Source organism: Coturnix japonica, chromosome 24 (genome assembly GCF_054131305.1).
Source record: "Coturnix japonica strain WE chromosome 24, WE-NBRP24, whole genome shotgun sequence".
NCBI lineage: Eukaryota > Metazoa > Chordata > Aves > Galliformes > Phasianidae > Coturnix > Coturnix japonica.
In genome coordinates this window covers 2,335,149-2,351,635 of record NC_140686.1, presented here as the reverse complement: position 1 = coordinate 2,351,635, position 16,487 = coordinate 2,335,149, and the positions used below count along the sequence as shown (strand labels likewise).

The following is a 16,487-nucleotide window of genomic DNA, read 5'->3' as shown; positions in this document are numbered from 1 at the left end:
GGAGCAGAGCAAGAGGAAGACTGAATCTCCCCAGTACTCTGAGGTACTTTCTCTGAAGGATGTGCAGGGACCCCTGTTGGCTTGCTTACTTCTTGGCTTGCTTACTTCTAGGCTTGTCACCTCTGGACCCACCTCCCTCTGCTGCTGCCTCTGCCTTATGCTTCTGAACAATGACACCTTGAAATACTTAAGCTCTAGGCCAGCTGTTCAAGGTACATAATGCTGCTAGCAGGCCTGGGTGCTTTTCACAAGCTGGAGGGGCAAAGCAGTGTGTTAGAAACAGCCTTCTAGTGGATACACAGAAACACTTTGCTCCCCCTGCAGGTTTCTGCACTGAAGCTGACATGAACCTAACAGTGGATGAGCAATGGGTATTTCTGAATTCTCCCCATCCCTGATTCTAGGAGGAGCCCAAGCTCCTGCCTTCGATGCCCAACTGTGAATTGGCCCGTTTGCTAAGCTTGTGCCACATGAAAGACTGCAGCCATATTGGGGATGTTTAATGTAAACAGGCACCAAATTACACGACAACACAAGCCATATACTCACATCAAAGCTCTGGACTCTGAGGTTTCTCCATGTCCGTCCTAAGTTTCCACGTAGTTCCCAGAGAGTGGTGCTCAGGTCTTTGCTGTAACAACCCAGAGTGGAGAGCTGATTCCTTCTCTGGGACATTTCTGTAGCTCAGGATGCTTCAGCGTGCACTCAGCTATGACAGTGACTGGGAAGGAATGGGGCTGCTGCATTCCGTGTCTGCTCCTATGAGCAGCTTAAGGTTACAGTGGGGGCATGAGCTCAGGTTGCTGTAGCACACTGAGCATCGTTTCAGCAGGGTAGATTCAGTGATATGAAAGTTGGTTGCCTTGTTTTACTAACCTGTAATTAGGAGGGCTGCCAATCAAGAAGTTGCTTTTTCCATGCTGGGAGAATTGTGTGCATGTTCCTTTCAAAAGCTATTTTTTGAATTCTAATAGAAGGGAATGCAATTAAGTAACGTGAGTTTTTGAAAGTAGAAGTTGTCAGTTTCCCTCCATAAAGACTGCTCTTTCAGAAGTTGTGCTCTTGTGAATGTCCACAGCAAGGCCTGTCTCTCTTTCAGGCTCAAGGCTGGAAGTGACAGACTGGAAACCACAGCTCAGCAACAAAGCAAAACGAATGAAGCCCCTCAGGACAACCTTCAAGCCTTTGCTTCAGTAAGCTAGTTAAAAACCTCTGTGGGTTTTGCAAGCTCCTGAGACTAGTTAAGTAATTCTGTGAGGAAAATGCATGACGACATTTTCCTGGAGGGCCTAGGAGAGCTGAATTCCCAAGCTGTGCTGACCATAGGCTACTCTGAAAATCCTGCCATTCGTTATTTCCCCATGTTTGTGGTTTTGAGACTTGCCACGATGCTATGGCAAGCCGTAGTTAACACTAGAGAAGGTAAGGGTTTACACTAACATGCTGGTGTAAGTATTTTCAGGTTTAGATCTGCTTTAGTTGTGGTATCGAAGACCTCAGGCTGCACGTTAGACATTCCTCCTGCATTAGAGGTATTTGCCAAGTTTGTAGAACTGCACAGCACTGCATTAAAGTGTCTCACTGTCCTTAACGTGGTTAGAGTTGTTATAAAATAGTATTTTCATCTGAGGCCTATGAGAAGCAAATGATTCATGGATTTGGTCTGGGGAGGTAGGGAGGTGACTGCAGGCCCTGTGCTGTACTGATACTGGCAAGAGTGGCAATAAGGTGTGAACTTCAGGAAGAAACACTGCATATACAAAATAACAAAACTTAATTTTTAGTCTTTATTATTAAAGCATGTAAAAAAGAGACCAAAAAACCCACAAAACTAGTGGGATATGTGATCTTGTTTCTGTGAAACAACCACATGAGGCTGCTTTAATGGCAGTGATTGCCATTCTCAGTGAGAACTCCAGGTTTTGATCACAGTTTTGATGAAATTTTACTCTTCCTGTGCTTCAGCCTTGAAAAACAGTCACTCACAAATGTATTTACTGCCAGAAGCGGTGACACAAGTAAGAAGGAGGATATTTCTCTCTGGTAAAATGAGACTTGTAGAGGTCTGGTAGAGAGACATGATCAAACTTTTAGTTGCAACTCCATATATTCCATTTGAAAATCTGCAAGTCATGTATTTATGTCAACTGAAAATGGAGTCATAAAGAAAGCAAATAAATGATATATTTTTTTTTTCAATCTTGAGACCTATTCTTAATTTTCATTGTTAAAATGGGAAGCATAGCTGCATCTTTTTCATTTAGAGTAAGCCAAAAGGAATTCTTTCAGCATTATCAATAGAAACTAGCTGTTAATCCAGCTGAGGATTAACAGACCATGTGCATGAGATACAGTGTGAGAGCTTCAGACTGGACCAGGAACAAGCAAAACTGTATTTAAGCATACACATTGGCTGCATAGGGAAGCAAGAGTGTAACATCAAAAGCACCACCTCAGCTCCAGCTCTCCAACCTAGACAGAGCTGGAGCTGCTATAGTCTCTACCTGCAACTGCCCAGTTCTCTTCAAAGCCCTGGAGCAAGCAATGCAGAAACATGCTATCTGCCCAGCCAGATTTCCCAGCTTGTAAACACATCAGCTGCAAATCAGGCGTAGTAAATCACCTGTGGATACTGATAGGACAAGGGGAATGGTTTGAAACTAAGGCAGGGGAGGTTTAGGTTAGATATTAGGAGGAAGTTTTTCACACAGAGGGTGGTAACTCACTGAAACAGGTTGCCCAAGGGGGTTGAGGATGCCCCATCCCTGGAGACATTCAAGGCCAGGCTGGATGTGGCTATATCCAGGGGGGTTGAAACTAGATGGTCATTGTGGGCCTTTTCAATCCAGGCCATTCCATTCTATGATTAAAAGATTCTATGACCAGACAACACGCAGCACACAAGCCTTTACTACCATTGTTACTCTTCAATAAGCAAAATACACACAGTGATTTAATAGGGGAAAAATAAAGACTGCAAAAAGAGAGCTTCAGACTGCCATTTTGTACCTCAGAGCTGCAAGGATTGTGAGCTAAATTATCCAGCCGTATTGTTATGTCAAAGGAAAGGTGAGTCTTTAGCAGACTAACCCAAATGCCAATGCTTACGCAACACTTAAGCCACACTTAAGCCCTTACTTGAAAATCTTACTGTGCTACGTGGATCTAGTACTGGGTAAGAGAAGAGGAATCACCTCATGCAGACAGCAACAGGAATAGCAATTGCTCAATGGTTCTTAGAGAAAGCTCCAGATTATCAAAGAGAACACACTGAGAATATGAGGAACTGTGACAGGAAATACCAATTTCTGAAGAAAAATAAAAATTAAATGGAACTATTTGTTTTTAACAGGAATGAATTTAAAATATTATTCAAAATCACCCATATTAAAGATTTAATAAACAGTATGAACAAAGGTGGAGGGGGGGAGGGGAAGATGGGAAAACTGAAGACAGAAAGCTGACAACTGGTTTAGTAACAGGTTAAAAACGTGTGCTTTGAGATCCCTATTAAATAATACCCACAAGTAGGGCAAGAAATAACCCTGCAGACGGTTATCCCCGTGACTATTCCAAAGGCAACGGCCCCAGGACACACCGTTGCCAACCGCTTTCTGAGGCAGCCGAGCCTACAGACGCGCACACTCCTGCTCTCCGCGGGTGTGTATCCTCTTGATATCGCTTCATATCGCTTACTATCGCTTCATATCGCTTAATATCGCACGTATAACGCATACGTGGGGCTCCCGGCTCCGGCTGGGAGCCTGAGGCTGCCCTGCAGCCTGTGGGTTGGGCCGCGGCTTCCTGAGCCTGCGCCGTGTTTCCGCGTCCTGCTCGGGGCTCGGCCCGGCAGTGTTTTAAGACGACATGAAGAAGATACTCAGCTTCGTAAAGAAGAAAAAACGGGATCCGCCGCCCGGCAGCGCCGCCTCGGCGTGCTCCGCCGGTGCGTACGAGATCCGCCGGAAGGAGCTGACCAAGCTGCACCGAGGGGCCGCCGCCGGAGACCTGGCCCTGGTGCAGCAAGGACTGAAGAAGCACGACATCGACGAGCGCGACAGGGCGCAGCGGTAAGGGGGGCGGGCCGGGCCGGGATCCCCGCTGCATGACCTGGGCACAGAGGGCTGCTGTTAACGGGGGCCGCGCATGGCTGGGACGGCCGGTAGAGGCCGCTCCGATGTGCCCTCCCGGCCTGGATCCCTCGTAGGGCTGCTCGGCATTCCTCCGAGCTGAGAGCTCTGTTGGGGGCTGGTGAGAAAGGGCAGCGATAAGGCTGCTGGCTTCATGAAGGCTTTCTTGCTTGCGAAGCTGATGGTGGTTCCTTTAGGTTGTCATATTCCCCAGTGCTTGGTAACGGCTGCTTTTGGGTGAGGAGGGGCTCCTGCACAAAGTTGTGTTTGTTACAGTTAAATTACTCATTCGAGCTCTTTGCGGTACACTGTGCTAAATAAATAATAAATACAGTGCTCAGATCAATATTGTCAGGCTTCTATTCGGAGGTGAAGGATCTTGTATACTTATTTGGGAATTTCTCAGTGGGAACAGTCACTCTCGAGTTGTTCCATGTCTGTGACAAGGCATGATGAGTTATTTGACGTTCTGCCTGTTATTTCGTCCTCATCTTATCTGCCTTGGAGGAAGCTGGTCTTATGGAGGGTACTCATCAGCCTGCCTGTGATGGGAGCTGTTAGGACAAGAGGGAACAGCCTCAGCTTGCACCAGGGGAGGTTCACGTTGGATGCTAGGATAAGCCTCTCCAGAGAGTGGTTGTGCACTGGAATGGGCTGCCCAGGTTGGTGGTAAAGTCACCGTCCCTGGAGGTGTTCAAGAAACATGTAGATGTTGTACTAAGCGACATGGTTTGGTACACGCTGGTAATGGAATAAGCTTGTTTTTATTTGATTTTGTTTATTTTGGGAGGTAATTGGGATAAAGAAATGCAATTTGCCCTGTTCATGTACCACAGAGTGAAAATATTTATTTAGCTGTCTGTTTCAATTTACACGTTTCACTTTTAGGACACCACTGCATCTTGCTTGTGCAAATGGACGTGAGGATGTCGTTACGTTTCTAGTAGAAAACAAGTGTAAGCTAAATCTTTTTGACAGTGATAACAGATCTCCACTGATGAAGGTAAGTAGAACATACTATGTTGCTGCAAGTAGGAATTATTGATTATGTATTAAATGATGTCTTTCCAGATTCTTTAAGTAAGTCTGTGTAGAAGCATGCATGCTGTAATCAGTGTGGCTTTGGCATGTGCTAGCTAATCTTGGCAGATGCTTTTATATTCCAGGAATGGGAAGTTGTAGTAGTAGTGACACAGTGAAATATGACTGCTGGAAATTTTACCTTTTTTTTTTTGTGTGTGTGTGTGTGTGTTGTTTCCAGGCAGTACAATGCCAGAAAGAAAGATGTGCAGTGATCCTGCTAGAGCATGGTGCTGATCCGAACCTGGCAGATGCTGGTGGCAACACTGCCCTTCACTTGGCTGCTGTAACTCCTAACACATTTCTAGCAGGGATGTTAATTGAGCACAGTGCCCGTATCAATGCTCAGAATAAGGTACATTTCGAGATTCAATAGAGAAGTTCAAAAAGTTGCATTGATATTTTTATTGTAGATTTTTTGTTTGTTTCTTTTGATTTTTAACTTGAATTATTTCTGTTCTTTCAGGACGGATGTACTCCTCTTACTCTTGCTATCTCTGAAAATCACAAAGAAATGGTAGAGCTCCTTCTTAAAAAAGGAGCTGATGTTCACACTCGAGATCCGTGTGAAAGGTGAGGAGATGGTCTAAACTCTGCAGGTCACCTTAGTTGTCTTCAGGTTGGACTGATGGGAGGGATGGGAATGAGCATTGAAGTAGAAAGACACAGAGAAAGAGCTCGTTGAGTGACTGGCGAAAGCAGGTCTCAGCTTGGCAGGTGACATGCATTATTGCATGTTTTCTGCATTGAGAACTGCAAGAAAACATTGTTTCTGGTAGCCGCTGTGGCAGGAAAATTGCTATTGTGCCAGCAACATTGCTGTTATGCCAGAGAGAGTTTTTCAAATTGATGCCAAGTTTGTATGCAAGTGTTGTTAATATGGAAGCTTTTTTTTCTGTTCATAAAGTGATTTTCTTTGAGATTGAGCAAATGGGAATTAAAATAATTACAATGTCTGACTAAATTGTATGGTTTGTCTTGTATTTTGGATGCTGTAGAACCCCACTTATGACTGCAGCAGCCGGTGGGGAGCTTAAGTTGGTAGAAATACTTCTTCGCTATGGTGCTGAAATTTTCCATAAAGACGTTAATGGATGGACAGCTGAGGACTATGCTATTCTTCATGGAAATGCTAGGTAAACTTTTAAATTTATTGCTAGGTTTTTAGTTATCAGTGTTGAGTTTGAACCTTTTTGGTAACAGCACCAAGTTTAACGGTGCTATTTTGAAGATGTGTTCATTGACATCTTCTCACATATACTGTTCATGTGTCTGGTGTTAATTTGAAAGTTGAGAAAAGGGCTTCTGCTCAAAATTCTCTGTAAGATTTCAAGTGTTTGTTTCTAAGCTGATGTCTGCCTGCTATACACTATTAAAATGTGTCTGTAGCCCACAGACGCAGAAGTTCAACTTGAAAAACTGAAATGTTTGTAAATTCTTCTCAAAACAGAACCCTTGTTATTACTGTCTTCAGTTCCACTGACCAGGAACCACCTGTTTTGTTTCAGAGGAGATCTAGCTGTTATTTCTTTTGTTAAATTACTAAGCAGTTTAACTCCTCCTACACATAAGTATTTTACCCATGGGTGTTCATTCATAAGAGTGGTTGTATTTGTAAAAACTGGACTGCAAAGGGTACCGAGCAGAAGTAAATAACTTCATAGATCTGGATGTGCATCTATAAAATAGATGTGTCCATTATATTTGAGTATGTTACGGTTTGCAAAAAGTAGAGTATGTTACACTTACTGAATATGAAAATTGTTTTGGCTATGGTTATGTTTAGGATGGATAGTATAAGGCTCTTATTATCCCATTAAGTGTTTATGTAGCTATGGGATTATTTTTCCCAAATGCATTTCCTTTTTTGCTCTCCATAGTCTTAGTAAAACACTGGCAGAATATGCAGACCATGAGAACGCAGGGGAAGCTTCTGCAGGTGCTAAAGGAGGCATCCCTGTGCCAGTGACTCCTCACCAGGCAAGAGCTGCTGGCTTTACGTTGGGTGCAGCTGCTTCCAGCAGAGGAGGTAGGATACTTAACTGTGGTAGAGCTAATGGGCAGAATCGTGGTGGCCCCTTCCTTAGGTTGGTTTGCATCTTTTAAATTCACCGTGCTCAGTGTGGACTTCAGTGGAAGCATCAGGTGGACTGTAATAAGAAGTGTTATGAATGTGTTTGCTTGCTGCTAGTTTACACTGCATCTCCACAGGCTGTGGGGACAGTTGTGATTTGTGTGCACTACATCCATCTGCTCATACAGTTGTCACTTTCAGCACATCAAGTTGCCCATTTATTTAAATTGTCCCTTTAGCAAGGGGGAGGAGGGAAGAGAAGAAACAAAATAGGTTAAAGTAGCCTTGTTTTATGGGTGTGCAATTTTTCTTAGAGATGCTCATTTAGATTGTTGTTCAGAAAATCCAATTGCAAAAGCTGTAGTTTCATCCCAAATAGTAGTTTTATCTTCTGTAGCAGCGAAGCAGCAGATGAATTGCAAGAAGATGCATCTTTTGTTGATTACCACTGGATTTCTGTCACTTCGTTTTAATTTTAATAGTTTCACCTGCATAAAGCTCCTTTTTTGGGAGACATAATTTCTCACCTTCAATTACAATTGCTTTTGTTTGTGTTGTGGAGACGTAACAAAAATTGTCTTGGAAAAATAACTTCATAAGCAACAACAGTACATTGTTTGTATATACCGTATCTTTTTGGACATGGTTTGATTTATAATCAAATAATGTTTTTTTCAATTACTTTTATTTAAAAAAGAAAAAAAAAAAACAACTGAGAAAGACATTGTGATCCAGAAAAACTGTTACATTTTCTCATTGCCTTGTAAATAAAAGAAATACATTCCTTCAATGAATTTGTAAAATCCAGGCAGCGTTTATAAGCTCAAATTGCCCTAAATGAATCTTAGAAAGTTGCTATTTTAGTATGAATGAGATTGCCTTGCAGTTTACGTTTCAAGCCCCAACGTACGAGGTTTTATTTGTTCCTTATTTTTAAGGGTTTTGTGAGAATCATGTGTCAGATGGGCAGCAGACTGTTCAAACACAATTCATTACTTTTTTATTATAAAGACTTAGAAATATGAACAAAGAATACATGGCATATTTTTTCTTCCTGGACTTATCCCAGATGGAAGTATAGATTTTAGACCCAAGTGATGTTGCCTTTGACTTAGGAGCAGTTACTTTGAACTAGAGAGTGGTTGAAAAAGTTTCTTCGTAGCTTGGTTTTGAAGTTTTGTTTGCTTGTTTTTCAGTGGGGCTCGATACAGTTGGTTTAATCATTGAAATACTTTTTTTTATCCAAATCCACTCAGTTGCTACCTTCCATGCACGTAGATAGTTGCTCTGGTACCCCATTGTAAGGACTAACAGGCCTGGGTTAATTTAAAATATGTGATTTGAGGGTTTCTTCTTCCAAGTAGAGGGTACATTTAGACTAGATATCAGGAAGAAATTCTTTACTGTGAGGGGGATGAGACACTGGAACAGGTTGCCCAGAGAGGTTGTAAATGCTCCCTCCCTGCAAGCATTCAAAGCCAAAGGTGGATGGGGCTTTGAGCAACCTGGTCTAGAGGGAGGTGTCCCTGCCTATAGCAGGGAGTTGGATTTAGATGATATTAAAGGTCTGTTCCAACTCAAACCATTCTGTGATTCTCCCTGTGCTCAGTCTCTTAAAGATGACACCAGCATGAGGAGTAGGAGGGAGCAGAGAGAAAGTTCAGTAGCGTAGTAGAAACAATATTGGAATTAATTCTGCAGTCTCTGATTGCATCCACACCCTGAATCATGAGAGTCCTTTTAATATGCCACAGTAACAGTCTTAAAAGTGTCCTTTAGAGAAGCCGGGATGTTGAGAGAGAGACCAGAGAAATACCCACTTTGGAATTCTTTTATTGTCTTTTGCTCTTCTGTTTTATTTTTCTGCTATCTAAAATTTTGACCTTATCCTTTCTGCTACTTTTGTACTTTCTAATTAGAAGAGGAGATTCTGAAGAATGTTGAACAGGTCAGCATTTTTCAACAAGTTTGCTCATGATTATTTGGATGTCAGAACATGAACCCTTTTATTAATCACGTACAGATTGGCTTCCAGAACGTATTGAATGACCGATCTCTTAGATTTTAAGTAACAATTTCTTTTTGAGGAAAACAGTAGTTGTGCTATTTCTGTTTCTAGTATGTTTGCAGTGACAGTATGTTTGGCCACTGCAGCACATACTAGTGTATTGTTCAGTGTTTCCCTGAGTCATTTGCAATTGGACTTGATAATCTTTTCCAACCTTAGTGTTTCTATGATTAGAGGAATTGTCTCAGCATTGTAAAACTCTTTACAAAAGTAAATTATCACTTCTGTGTGATTTTTATCTCCTGAGGTCAGATAAAACTTTTCCTGTATTCCCTCTTAAGGAAACAGAGAAAAGCCAGAAGGGATGAGAAATCATCTTGAGGTTCTTTTCAACCCAAGCCATCCTATGATTCTTTTAAACTTTCTCTTAAGTGTATGTTTCTGATAGTAGCTGTTTTTCCACAGCACTGCATGTGTATGTGATAAAATCCATGTAAGTAGGACAACCTTCTGCTCCAGAGAAAAGTAACAGATTTATTGTGAAAGAATTTGATGTCAAGGTAGTGTTCCACAGTTTCTCTTTTGACACACAGATGTACACATGCACACAAATGCATGTCATAGTCACAGCGCATTCTCCCAGTGCTGTAGCTTTGTGTGTGTGCTTTTTGTATTTTCCAAACTTGTGAGATTCCGCATTTATTCTGATGTCATTGTTGTCTGTCCTTTCCATGCCTTTCCCTTAATGGATATAGAAATGCAACGGTCCCCTGAGCAGACTCTGAGAACAGGAGAATCGAGTGAAGGTATTCATTCTGCACAGCAGTATTTTAAATACCACACATGTCTTGTGATACACAAATACTTATTCATCATAGGTGCTTATTATCTTGCAGATCTGTATCTTGATGATTTAAGATCTATGAGTTAGAGTGGATTTGGGGCAGCTTTTGTTTCTTTGCATGTTTTGCATGAGTCCCTTATTACTGAATTCAGCATTTGCTTTTATCACTTGTGATAGTGTTGGTTTTGGGGTTGTTTGTTTTGTAATCTGTTCTCCTCTTGCTCAGAAATGGTGATATAGGCTTCAGTTAAAGTGCAAACGGGTCCCTGGAGACTAGATCTCATTTCTGTGTCAGTGCATCATGGCTGTGGTTTTGGTCTAGCTGAAAGCTATCTCATCAAATTCCTGTCTCGCCTTCTAAAGGATAGCAGGATCATTGGCAGTATTTATATGTTGAAAGCAAAAGTGTAGGTAATTTAATGAGCTGTTTTCCTTACTTCTAGTGGTACTCATTGAAGATGTAACTGAAGTCGTTCGTCCAGAGTTTAACTGTTCCACACAGCAGCAATTTTCTGTTCTGCGTGGAAAGTTAGCAGATAGAGTCATAGTACTGAGTTAGTTATTTAGCTTTACATACAGCAGGATTCCATTAGCATTTAAGAATATTCTGTGTTTTCTGTAGTGGAAAACATCAACAATCAGATTGTTAGCATTTGAACCATTTAAGATGCCCTCAGATGGGAAGTTTCAGCCTCTAGCTTTTTTCTCCATGAGATTTCTTTGAACATTTATACTGTACTGCATCTCAGAAAGCTGTGTTCAGATCAGGGAATATTCTCGCATACTGTGTTTAGGAAAGGCAAAATTTGTACACTCATTTGTAGGTTGTTAGTAGTAACCCTTCTTTTTGTTATAATATTTAACAGTTCAGAAACTTCAGGAATTATGATTTCTATGTGGAGATCAGGTATGTCTGTTTTCCCTTCTGTGCTGGGAATCAGAAAGTCCTTCTATTATGTTTTAGTTGTTAAGAGGTGTTAGCGCTTCAAAAATTGTGTTCCTAGACTGCAGTTTTCATTAGAACGGTGACCTGAAGGATTTACTGCAGGGCGCTCTCATCAGGGTTGCTAATGATCTGAAGTAAGAGCGATTGTTGGATATGCTTCAGCACAGAGCTGGCATTCAGAGGGACTTCAATGAGCCAGGGCAATAGACTGGCAGGCATCTTAAGAAATCCATCGGGGGCAAATACCAAGACCCATTTGGGGTGAAAAAGCCCCTTCCTACAAAACATGATGGGACTGCACGGCAGGGGAGCAGCTCTGCTGAGAAAGGACACAGACCTGTCAGAAGGCAAGCTGAGCATGAGGCAGCAGGGTGCTCTGGCAGCTAAGGGCTGCAGCTTGCACTGTGCTAAGAGTAGCAAAGCCAGGAGACTGAGAGAAGCGATTGTCAGCCCCTGTTTAGCACTCACTTGACTGTGCCTTGGCTGTAATTTTGAGTTCCTTCTACGTGAGAGGTCGATGGATCAATAGCAAGCTAATTCTCTAGGGAGCCATCATATTTGTGAAGGAGTATTTGCCCTGTGAGAGAGGGCTGAGAAAGTGGACTTACTCAGCCTGAAGAAGAGGCAGCTTTGAAGGGCCCTAACTGCAGCGTCCAATGCAGATGAGAAGACAAAGCCAGATGCTTCCCTGTGATACTTGACAGGAAGCGAAGATGGCAAGAGGTATAAATGGAAGCAAGATGGTTTCTAGCTGGAGATGAAAAGTGTTGCCATGATAAGGATGGCAAAATAGAGAAGTTGTGAACCTTCTCTTGGAGGTGTTCAAGACTAGACTGAATAAAACCCTGACCAACTTTTCCTGACCTCAAAGCTGAGCTGGCTTTAAGTAGTTGGCTGAGAGACTTCCAGAGATCCCTTTTGACCTGACCTATCCTATAGTCTTAGGTGTGAGTTACTACCTTCACTGAACTGATAAAAACTTGGGGGTGTAGTATAGCATGCCCTGCTAATGCTCCTTTTGTCTCAAGTATATCATTTTTTGATTCACTGTAGAGAAATGCTGGTGATTCTTCTAGCTAGGGATAACCTATAGCTCCTGAGTATGCTTTTTGATTTTCTTTGTATTTATAAATATACTTTATATTTATTTATAATCCATAGCAAGGTACGGCAGCAAAAAATGGTAGATATTGTAGATATGTCTGATTTGTTTTTCAGTATAATTTGAAAAAGCATTTGTTTTGTAAATACTTTCCTTCATGCTGTTCTTATTGAATTGGCCACTTCTGCTTCTGTACTCTTATGAGCTGTTTTCATGTTAAATGTCTGTATTGGTTAATTTTTAGTATGCAAAATCTAATCTCAACATGTCGATTTATATTTGAACAGCAATGGATGACTTTTTCGAAGGATACTCAACAAGGTGAGTCTTATAAAAATACCAAATGCTTATTTGAGGAATTATTTGAGAGGACCAGTACTTACTTTTCGTTGTTTTTGAAGTTCTGAAAAAGAGGGCAGTAATGGCACCTGGAATAATTCTGAGGAAGAAGAACTGGATTTTACAGCCAAGGTATGGTGCCTTTATGGGAAAATAGTTGTGTAAAATAAGTGATTTGAAGGCAATTTCCTATGAGATAGAAGGAAACTCTTTTTCCAGCCAATTCTTTTTTTTTTTTTTTTTTTCCTCCTTAAGAAGAGTCTCTCATCTGCCAACCTTTCTTCTACTGTAAGTTTTTCCTAAAAATTGTTGCTTTGGCAGAACATGCAGTAGATTTGTGGTTTGAGGCAAAAGAGTAGATATTAATATAAACTACCACATTGTATTAGTTGTTCATTGAGTGAGATTTGCCAACCCTAGGAATTGATAAGTTAATAAATAACCTGTTCTGTTCTCTTTCAAACTTCACAATTGTTTCCCCTAATTTACATGATAGGATGATTAATGAAAAAGAACACGATAATGAAAAAGAACATTTATTTATCAAAATCTAGTGAAATTGTTCATCACCTGGTTCTCTTTCCTTCCTCACTAGGTTCCTCAAGTGTTCGATACTTGAGTTGCTCAAATAATTATTCTTTCTTTCTTTTTTCCTTCTGTGGGATGACATTCCGTGCTTGTATATAATCTCACACTGCATGACTATCTTCATTTTTTGAATATTTGGACTTTTCTCTTTATAAGCTCCATGTGCTTATCCTGCTGTTTTTATGAATGTTCCAAAGGATTACCAGTTTTTTCAATGGCGTCTGGAGTATTTAGTCTGTTGCACTGGGATTCTGCAGTGATTAGGAACTTTAGTTTGTTAGTTCAGCACACTCTGTAATGCTGGAGATGTAAGCATGTGTACTTTAAATTTTTTTCTATTTTCTTACATTGATTTTAGGGGAAGTGATTCAAATTTCTAGCATTATTTTGAAATTTACAGATATTTCACTAAGTGGAGTTATATTAACTAATTTATTCTTCAAGCTTCAGGAACTTTAATTGATACTTGAGTTGTGCATACTTACAAGTAAGTAATCGCGAGTGTAGTTGTATTTTACCAATGGATTAAAATACCTTTTTAGAATTGTTACGCATTTACAGATAGTTTTGAATAGTCACTGACTTGTACACAAGAGGAGAGGAATGTTTGTGTAATTAAAGTTGAAGGATCTAGCAAGTATCTGAGTCCTTTCAAAAGGGGACAGCCTGGTTGTATTTACTGTTCAAGATTTGATGTAAGTAAAGGATTTGCTTTAAAACAAAAAAGCAAACAAAAACAGATCAAATAATTCTTTTAAAATGTGTTTTTATTTGCAGAAGCCACAGAAGCCAAACTTGACATCGTTAATGAATGTTCCCCAAAAGTTCAGAAATACTGGTAAGTTATTTGGAAAGTACTTCATAATACAATGACATACAAAAGTAAACTTACTAAGTAATTTCATTTCGGTTTTTGTTGTTGTTGTTTTCACTTGGCTGTAGTAATTGAGGAAAGTAGTGTTATAAGAACAGAACAGATGGTCATGTCAGAATAAAGTAAGTAAGATAATGGAAATGACCATACTGAGTCCCCTCCTAAGCCTTTGTGTCTGATGTGTCCTTCTCCCATCCTGCCCTTACCTGGCTTCTTTTCCATACAGTCCCAGATGACTACTTTCCTGTGTTTTTAATGGGTAAAATGCCTGCTGCTATTTATATAACCCATTTGATTCATATTCCTCTTTCCCTTTCTCATGCTTTAAGGTGGTGGTGATAGTTCTAGAATTGAAATTCCTAAGTCACAGAAGAAAAGCCTCAAACAAAAAAAACCAACAGGTGCAAATCTGAGCAGAGGAGAATGTGGAGAGTTGTTGAAACAAGATGTCTCAGATTCAGGCAACCTTGAGGAAGATGAATTGGTGGAAGAGGAAGAAGGGCAGTGCAAAGAGGTACATAATAAATTCCATGAAACACTAAAACAAGAAAGTGAAAACCTGGGCCTAAATAGATATGAGGAAAATCTATGGGCAGCATTTCCCTCAAGCACAAAAGTAAGTGTACAGGGATGATTCAATTGGAAGAGTTTGTTAAGGGTAATACAGGTAAGCGACAGTAAACTATTTTCCTATTAATACTCAATCACGTATCTGTATTCAATCATTGTATTTTGATACTGAAAACATCTTGTTCATAGCCAAACTCAGACATTATTTTCAATATTTTTATTATGAGATTGGAGAGTTTTGGAAGGAGAAAGACAGGAAACTTCATTCTTTCTGGAATCTGTGCACTTTCTGTTATGTAAAACTGAGGGAATGGATAATATCCATTAGAAGTTGTAACCATTTAGTAGAATTCATGAGGTAATGACTGGAAATGAAGAAACAAAAGGAAGTTTTGAATGAAATTGAGGGCAGGAAACTAGTGAAATTGTGAGATATGTAGGCAGAAAGAAGACTTTCTGAATAATATCAATGAAACTGCATTTAGATTGACACAAGGAAGTGCTTCTCAGAGGTTTTGCATAGCCAGAGATGAAGTTTACAACATGAGGCACTGCAGTTTAATTGTGCAGATTCCCACTAAAAATTGTAGGCCTTTAGAAACCATGTTGCACTTTGCTTCATTTAAGTCTTACCCAAGAAAACCGTTTTCCAAGTTGTTAATGGGTGGTGAAGTAGATATTGATTTCTGTGCTTTTCAGCTGTTTTGGTCAATCTGTTTTAGAAGGAGTCACCTAAATGGAAAGAAGAACAGGAGAAGGAAGATACTAGAAGGAAGCTGCAAACGACAGTTTTGGGGGATGTGAAACATTCTGTTTCTAGTAATAAACATCAAGTCCGTAAAGTTTCAGAAGACACAGCTTATGCGAGAAGTGAGTTTAAATATGATCCTGATTGCTCCTCTATAAGTATTAATGTTCAGTAAATAAAGTAAAATGATTATTATCCTCAAAGATGATAAACTTTCCTGTTACCTGTGAACCCTAGCCTGCTGTGGTAGAGAAGGTCTGCAGCTTTTGTTTTTTTTCGTTCTTACCTAACGGTCACAAATGGTGGTGCTGGATTCCTAATGATTACGTATGATGCAAGTTTCTTTATTAATTTTTTTTGCTGTATTCTCCTATATCTGAACAAAACAAGTAGGTAGTCTAGTGTGTCTTGTGTGTGGCACTGCTGATTCCCTTTCGAATGGGTACTGTCAGATTGAAAAGCTGTGGTTTTTCAGGGCTTCAGCCAAAAGCAGACGTGATTCAAACTCAGAGAAGACTCTTCCAGTACCTCGACTTGTTCAGTTGTAGAATGTAGGAGATCTCTCCTTTGCTAAACCTTTGTGGGCTTGAGAGCATGACCAGCTCAGAGAGAGTTGGGTAATTTGGCATAGACCCCAGGGTGTGAAAGCAGAAGATACTATTTCCATTGTCTGACTCCAGAGCACTGCTTGGTGCAGTAGACTTCTTCAGAGCATGTGTAGCTATTGGTCAGATGCTGCACAGAACATTGTCCAAACATGGTGAACGTAGCCATGTCAGCTGTCCTGCTTGGGCATCTTCTGCTGGAAAACAGATGAAGAGGAGTGAAGAGAATACTGTGATGTGACTGGATGTAAAGTTACCCTAGAGTGGGACTCACTGTTTGGTTTGTTCTTTGCTGTAGAATTACTGCTCGTCTTTCAGATCCTTTATTTGACTGATGGGGTATAAAAGTGTAGTGCAGTATATTTCTCAGTGTCTGTATTTCTCCTTTTTTTTTGTAGAAGCCCAACCCACAGTAGGAGCAGAGAAAAAGGAAGAGTCTGATTCTCCCTGGGATTCTGAGGTACTTTATGTGAAATGTGCATCTCCCCAGTCTGTGGGAGAGCCAGATGAGAACTACGTGAGAGCTTGCCTTTGTGTTGAGCCCTGCCCCTGGTGAGGCTTATTTACCCCATATTGCTG

At 40.6% G+C, this 16,487-nt stretch overlaps 1 pseudogene across 1 annotated transcript in view; it reads left to right on the top strand.

The window, feature by feature from the left end:
- The first annotated feature begins 3,826 nt into the window (after positions 1 to 3,826).
- The window catches only part of LOC146756981 (uncharacterized), a 56,042-nt pseudogene continuing 43,381 nt past the window's right edge, over positions 3,827 to 16,487 (top strand). The window contains exons 1-12 of the transcript XR_014936938.1: positions 3,827 to 4,070; positions 5,019 to 5,133; positions 5,392 to 5,565; positions 5,677 to 5,783; positions 6,209 to 6,346; positions 7,091 to 7,239; positions 10,580 to 10,683; positions 11,003 to 11,043; positions 12,586 to 12,655; positions 13,889 to 13,949; positions 14,315 to 14,499; positions 15,278 to 15,425. The product of XR_014936938.1 is annotated as an uncharacterized LOC146756981 (transcript). The remainder of the gene's footprint in view (positions 4,071 to 5,018; positions 5,134 to 5,391; positions 5,566 to 5,676; positions 5,784 to 6,208; positions 6,347 to 7,090; positions 7,240 to 10,579; positions 10,684 to 11,002; positions 11,044 to 12,585; positions 12,656 to 13,888; positions 13,950 to 14,314; positions 14,500 to 15,277; positions 15,426 to 16,487) is intronic.